Source organism: Acipenser ruthenus, chromosome 55 (genome assembly GCF_902713425.1).
Source record: "Acipenser ruthenus chromosome 55, fAciRut3.2 maternal haplotype, whole genome shotgun sequence".
In the NCBI taxonomy this organism is placed as follows: Eukaryota; Metazoa; Chordata; class Actinopteri; order Acipenseriformes; family Acipenseridae; genus Acipenser; species Acipenser ruthenus.
In genome coordinates this window covers 7,033,902-7,040,849 of record NC_081243.1, presented here as the reverse complement: position 1 = coordinate 7,040,849, position 6,948 = coordinate 7,033,902, and positions in this window count along the sequence as shown.

The following is a 6,948-nucleotide window of genomic DNA, read 5'->3' as shown; positions in this document are numbered from 1 at the left end:
TATTTAGAAGTATAAATAGTCAACATAAATAAACATAAATAAAAATCACAATACTCATACTTTCACGGGTTTTGTTTTATTTAAAAAACAAACATTTCAGAAATACCATCATATCAAGCGTTTAGAAACTGTCAAAAATGTAATGTACAGTACAGTGTAGTGATTGAAGACGACATACCACATGCGTTTGTTTGCAAGTTGAGTTTAGGTGACTTCACTCGCGTGTCTGTGCTGCTGAAACTCAACATGACAGCTGCACCAACGAAGAAAAAAAAACAATCTTTCAGTAAAAGACAGAGCTAAAACAAAATCTGATGATCTCTATGAGGATGGTGGGACACTATTGTTCAAGCTTTGCTGCCGTTGATCATGCATGAGTCAGTACCATTAAAAGATCATATTGCCAGTCATAAACACGTAGAGGAAACAAGAAAGCAAATAAGATGGCAACAATGGCAAAGCATGCATTCACTATGCTGAACACTGAGGTCTAAGACACTGCATTCACTATACTGAAAACTGAGATCTAAGACACTGCATTCACTATGCTGAAAACTGAGATCTAAGACACTGCATTCACTATGCTGAAAACTGAGATCTAAGACACTGCATTCACTATGCTGAACACTGAGATCTAAGACACTGCATTCACTATGCTGAAAACTGAGGACTAAGACACTGCATTCACTATGCTGAAAACTGAGATCTAAGACACTGCATTCACTATGCTGAACACTGAGATCTAAGACACTGCATTCACTATGCTGAAAACTGAGGTCTAAGACACTGCATTCGCTATGCTGAAAACTGAGGTCTAAGACACTGCATTCACTATGCTGAAAACTGAGATCTAAGACACTGCATTCACTATGCTGAAAACTGAGATCTAAGACACTGCATTCACTATGCTGAACACTGAGATCTAAGACACTGCATTCACTATACTGAAAACTGAGGTCTAAGACACTGCATTCACTATGCTGAAAACTGAGATCTAAGACACTGCATTCACTATGCTGAACACTGAGATCTAAGACACTGCATTCACTATGCTGAACACTGAGATCTAAGACACTGCATTCACTATGCTGAAAACTGAGATCTAAGACACTGCATTCACTATGCTGAACACTGAGATCTAAGACACTGCATTCACTATGCTGAAAACTGAGATCTAAGACACTGCATTCACTATGCTGAACACTGAGATCTAAGACACTGCATTCACTATGCTGAAAACTGAGATCTAAGACACTGCATTCTGTATGCTGAACACTGAGATCTAAGACACTGCATTCACTATGCTGAAAACTGAGATCTAAGACACTGCATTCACTATGCTGAAAACTGAGGACTAAGACACTGCATTCACTATGCTGAACACTGAGATCTAAGACACTGCATTCACTATGCTGAAAACTGAGATCTAAGACACTGCATTCACTATGCTGAACACTGAGATCTAAGACACTGCATTCACTATGCTGAAAACTGAGATCTAAGACACTGCATTCTGTATGCTGAACACTGAGATCTAAGACACTGCATTCACTATGCTGAAAACTGAGATCTAAGACACTGCATTCACTATGCTGAAAACTGAGGACTAAGACACTGCATTCACTATGCTGAAAACTGAGATCTAAGACACTGCATTCACTATGCTGAAAACTGAGATCTAAGACACTGCATTCGCTATGCTGAAAACTGAGGTCTAAGACACTGCATTTACTATGCTGAAAACTGAGGTCTAAGACACTGCATTCAAGACGGGGCTTTCCTGAAGTATTGAAGGAAAATGAATTGTGTGTTTAATTATTGTTTACTTTACTTATTTCTATGCTACCTGTGTTTTAATAAAGCTGTAATTAGCAATATTAAACCAAGGCAGTTTTTTTTTAAATTAAATTATATTTCAAAATTGTATAATGCAACAAAATGAATACATTCAAAGGGTTAGTGCGTGATCAAAAGTTTCTCACTGATAATTGATCCTTTCTCAGTTAAAACGGCACATTTCTCAGAATCTAAAAAAGGGAACACTGCTCCCGTTCTGTGCTGCACATTACAGACTACGTGGGGTCTTATTGTTTGACATGAGGTTTATTTAATGGCTTATTGTTTAATGGCTGTGTGAACTCTTCTGTGCTGCACATTACAGACTACGTGGGATCTTATTGTTTGACATGAGGTTTATTTAATGGCTTATTGTTTAATGGCTGTGTGAACTCTTCTGTGCTGCACATTACAGACTATGTGGGGTCTTATTGTTTGACATGGGGTTTATTTAATGGCTGTGTGAACTCTTCTGTGCTGTACATTACAGACTACGTGAGGTCTTATTGTTTGACATGAGGTTTATTTAATGGCTGTGTGAACTCTTCTGTTTTTTTCTGCACAGATAACGTGGCAACAGCAAGGGTCAAACTAAACGTACCCATAGGAGTGAATCTTGAAGACCCCAAAGTGAGCGAAGCCATTTTAGAGCAGGTAGGTGACACGCCCTTTCAGAAATCCAAACTGACACTGCTTCCTGTGTACTGGGCTTCGTGTGACACTGATGAGCTAATCTCACGTTGACTTTGCTTCTCTTTAGTTCCTTCTAGTTTCCTCTCGTTTCCCTGATAGATACACAGAGAGATGGGGTGCTCTTGATAACACTGTGTTTCTTGTGTTGCTGTTTCAGATTCGGGAGCACCTCTCCAAGAACATTCCAATGGACGGTGTTAATCTGCGCTGGAGAAAACAAGACGGGGAGATATTCCACAAGGAGGAAGAGGAGGAGGAGGAGGAGGAGAAGGAGAAGTACTTCGAGCTGTGAGATACCAGCACCCACAATGACAAGCGGGGGCTTTCAGAGCAGCACTGGTTTATATTAATCTGACATTACCTACTGGTTTATATTAATCTGACATTATCTACTGGTTTATATTAATCTGACATTACCTACTGGTTTATATTACTCTGACATTATCTACTGGTTTATATTAATCTGACATTATCTACTGGTTTATATTACTCTGACATTATCTACTGGTTTATATTACTCTGACATTATCTACTGGTTCATATTAATCTGACATTATCTACTGGTTCATATTAATCTGACATTATCTACTGGTGCAGCACTGTCTTATATTAAGGTGATGGGGGTGTTTTAAATTTAATGATAATATATATATATATATATATATATATATATATATATATATATATATATATATATATATATATATATATATATATATATATATATATATGTTCAATTATTTACTGGTGCAGCACATATTTATAATAAGGTGATGGGGTGTGTTTTAATTTAATATTAATTTAAATATATATTCAATTATTTACTGGTGCAGCACATATTTATATTAAGGTGCTGGGGTGTGTGTTTTAATGTAGTAAATGATTCTAATAGAGGTTACATTAGTTACTGGTGCAAGTTTCTTTCACCTTGTAAAGAATATATTCAGAGTGGTAACAGAGTAACAGGCCTCTTCACCAGGGCATGGCAGCGCATGGATTTACAGAATGAATGTACAACTTGCAGTGTACTATTAAATCCCATAGAGGGCACCACAAACACATTTACTGAGGGAGGAAGGGAGCAAGCTCCTGTATATTTATACAATCACCTGCAAGGTCTTGATGCTGCAGTACATTACAAACAGCAGCCAGGATACAGGTGTTGAATTGCTTATCAGGAGGAAAGGGCTAAGGTAGATGGCAGATGAAGGACAGTTCTCTTTTTCACATGATCCTCCAGTGCAATGACATGGGCAGCTCTAGCCTGGTCACTCTGAGCCTCTGTCTAATAAGTGAGAGGAGTTGTCCTAGTGCAGCTCAGCAAGCTGGTCTCTTCCAGTCCAGGTCTGCGTTCCAGCCATGGCTGCGTTTCTATCTGGAGGAAAAGCCCTCCAGGACTGGAGCCTGTCGCAATGCAAGTGAAGCTGCAGCATATACTAGCAATGTGGCGCCCCCTATGGTCTTTAAATAGGTCTGCATTATCACACAGAAATATATGTTCAGTCTGCAGGGTGCAATGCAACATGGGGTTCAGTCATTAAGGCTATGAGTAGGGTGGTTTGCTACAGCTTATGATTTCAATGGAAATGCCTTATTTTTCTGATGATATTTAATTTACATAGCTGTAAAAACAAAAAATAACAGGGTCACTGAAAGTTTTATTTCTCATTATAGTGTATGGGGAGCAGGGGAGGGGGGGCAAATCCATGCATTCATGAAACATGTTCATCTCATGCAAACACATAGAAATCACACGAGCTGTACCAAAGAAAATACGTGATTCATGTCACTGTATTGTATGAAGGGTTGTGCATGACAACAATACTCTACTACTCTGTATTCTTGAATGTATTTTTGCTGATTTATTTCAATAAAGTTTCAATCTCAATCTATGCCATCTTTTTTATTATTATTACTACTTTCACAGAGACTGCAGTCCTCTAACAAGGCTGCTCTATAGCGATGGATCCCTTTCTATACAATGTGGTTCAGGAGACTGGGTGCTGGTTGAATGGATCTATATCAGCTGTTTGTTGTCTACACTCCTAAATGAATCTATTTGCTGTTCATTTTGTAACAGGTCCCAAGTCATAGCTGATCACAAGCTCACCAGCAGTTGCTGACATTGTCTGCAGGCTTAAATAAATAATCTGGTCTTGAAAGGGTTACAGCATGACTTTATTCAAAGCGCCTCCTGTCATGAACCAGACTATGCCACTTTAAGGTCACATATCTGGTACTGTTATGCATTTTTGTGTTCATTTTGAGTTTTTCTCCCCTCTGTAGATATGACCTCACTTTGTCTAGTGGGGGCTACTAGGGTCTCAGAATGGGTCCTCATTCCCATCATGAGCACTAGGGAGCGCTTTCCCACATTTCACCTAAAGTTGCCGCAGGTGTACTCTCCTTGAAGGAGTGTTTGCTGTCGGTGTCAACACAGTAACCACAATAGCAATCAGTCTCCGGTTTGAATGACGAGTTGATAAAATCAACTGGCTGCAGTCTGATTACATTCAGCAACTTTATTTCAGCATATCATAACAACACAGGCACGGCACTCTCTTCTCTAAAGCCAGGAAGGAGGCTTTGACTTCTGAACACACACAGAGACCAAAACACGAACATGCACTCAAATCCAAAAAAAAAAGTTAGGTGTGCTTTTATTCACTTTTCTGTATGAGGTGCCTGAACTGAAGGGTAGCTCCATGTAAGTAGAAGCTTTTACCCGATAAACACCCACGAAGTATCCACGCTTGGGATGAAGCTCGAATGAAGACTACCCAACCGCAGGTGGAATTCTGAGCAAACCGCATCACTCATAGAATAAGGAGGAACGTGTCTGTATTCATTCACAATAAAAACTAGTGCTGCATAAAATCACACTGTAACTGCAGTTTAACATTACAAATAATAGAATCACTTCTAAAAAGATCTAACTTTAGTGAAGAATGAGCAATATGTTAAATCCTTGCTCTCAGTTGTAATAGCAATTACTTATATTTATGTTTCATGGTCATGATTATTATTATTTTACTGTTAATGAAGATTGCATTATAAATAGGGCTTCTGATTTGCAATACAACCGATAAAAAACGATAAAACACTCCCATACTAAAAACAAAATAAATAAATCAGTGTATAGCCAATTAAAACCGAAAATCACTGGAAATGGTTAATCAATTCACATTGACTGTTCGCAAGATTTAAAACTATATCACAGTTAGACAGTGAGAATTTAAATGCCTACATACAATAACCCCAGAGGAATGTCCTGGGGTCCATAGGGATTTTGCTGTGGAAGACAGCAAAGGAAAGAAGGTTTACTTAACCGTGGTAAAGTTTGATGTTCGATAGTCGACATTAGTTTGATTTCACACTGCATAGCGCATACAGACCCAGCATGTGGAAAAAGGCTTGTTTACCTTATTTACAGCCGCTATAGAGCTTTCAAAACAATTGGACAATAAAGAAGACAAATTGTGAATTATTTCACAACGATTGCACTCTTGTACACTGTATGGAACTCCATTAGGCCTTGGAGATGATGAAGCCCTTGCTTTTTTCACAGCTTGCTCTACTTCTTTCCACTTAGGAGCACAGTCCTCCATTTGGTATTCTGGTGGAATGATAGGTGGGATGTCTGACGGAATTGACATAGGCTCCTGCCTTTTTTAATCTGTATGTGTTTCCTCCAAATATCTCTCCAGCTCAAACTTAGATGCTTTTAGTGTGCCATTCTTCTCACTGCCTGCTGCCATCTAGACTTTCCAGGAATAGTTTGTACTTTTTCCTTCCTTTTTTCAACTCCAAACCTCTCGCTTCCATATGCGTAGATGATGTCCCCAAATTTATCCAGCTTCTTTTCAACTGTTCCAATTAATCTTTCCAATGCAAAGCAGAGATCTGTGTTTACTGTGTCCCACGCAGTTTTCTCACAAGCTCTTGGCCATTTAACTCCAGACTTGTGCCCGTTGAGGTTCTTTTCTCTCTTATGCTGGCTTGTCTGACCGGGTTCACAAGGATCATTAAGTTCATCACTAACTGTGTCCATGCAAGTCCTCCTCACGTCTATGACAGGGGTGCTGATATCCTGCGAACTGTGGTTTGCTTCCTGTCGCTGGATTTCATTCGACTGACTTGACTGACTTCGTAAGAAGTACTGATCAATGCAAGGCCCTTGTCCCTTCTCCCTCAAGCATTTCATTCTCCCTTGATGAATCTTCAAACCCCTGACCGTTGTCGCCTTGCTCCAGCCGCAGACACAAACCTGGAGTTCCATGTCTTTGCTAACTGCAGATCTTGAACTAGTCTTTTGTGAAGTACTCTCCATACTCATATCCATTTCCGTTCCTAAGTCGTTAACCGTGTTGTCCAACGTTGAGTCATCTTCCGCCCCCGCTCTCGCAGACTCTAGGGGTA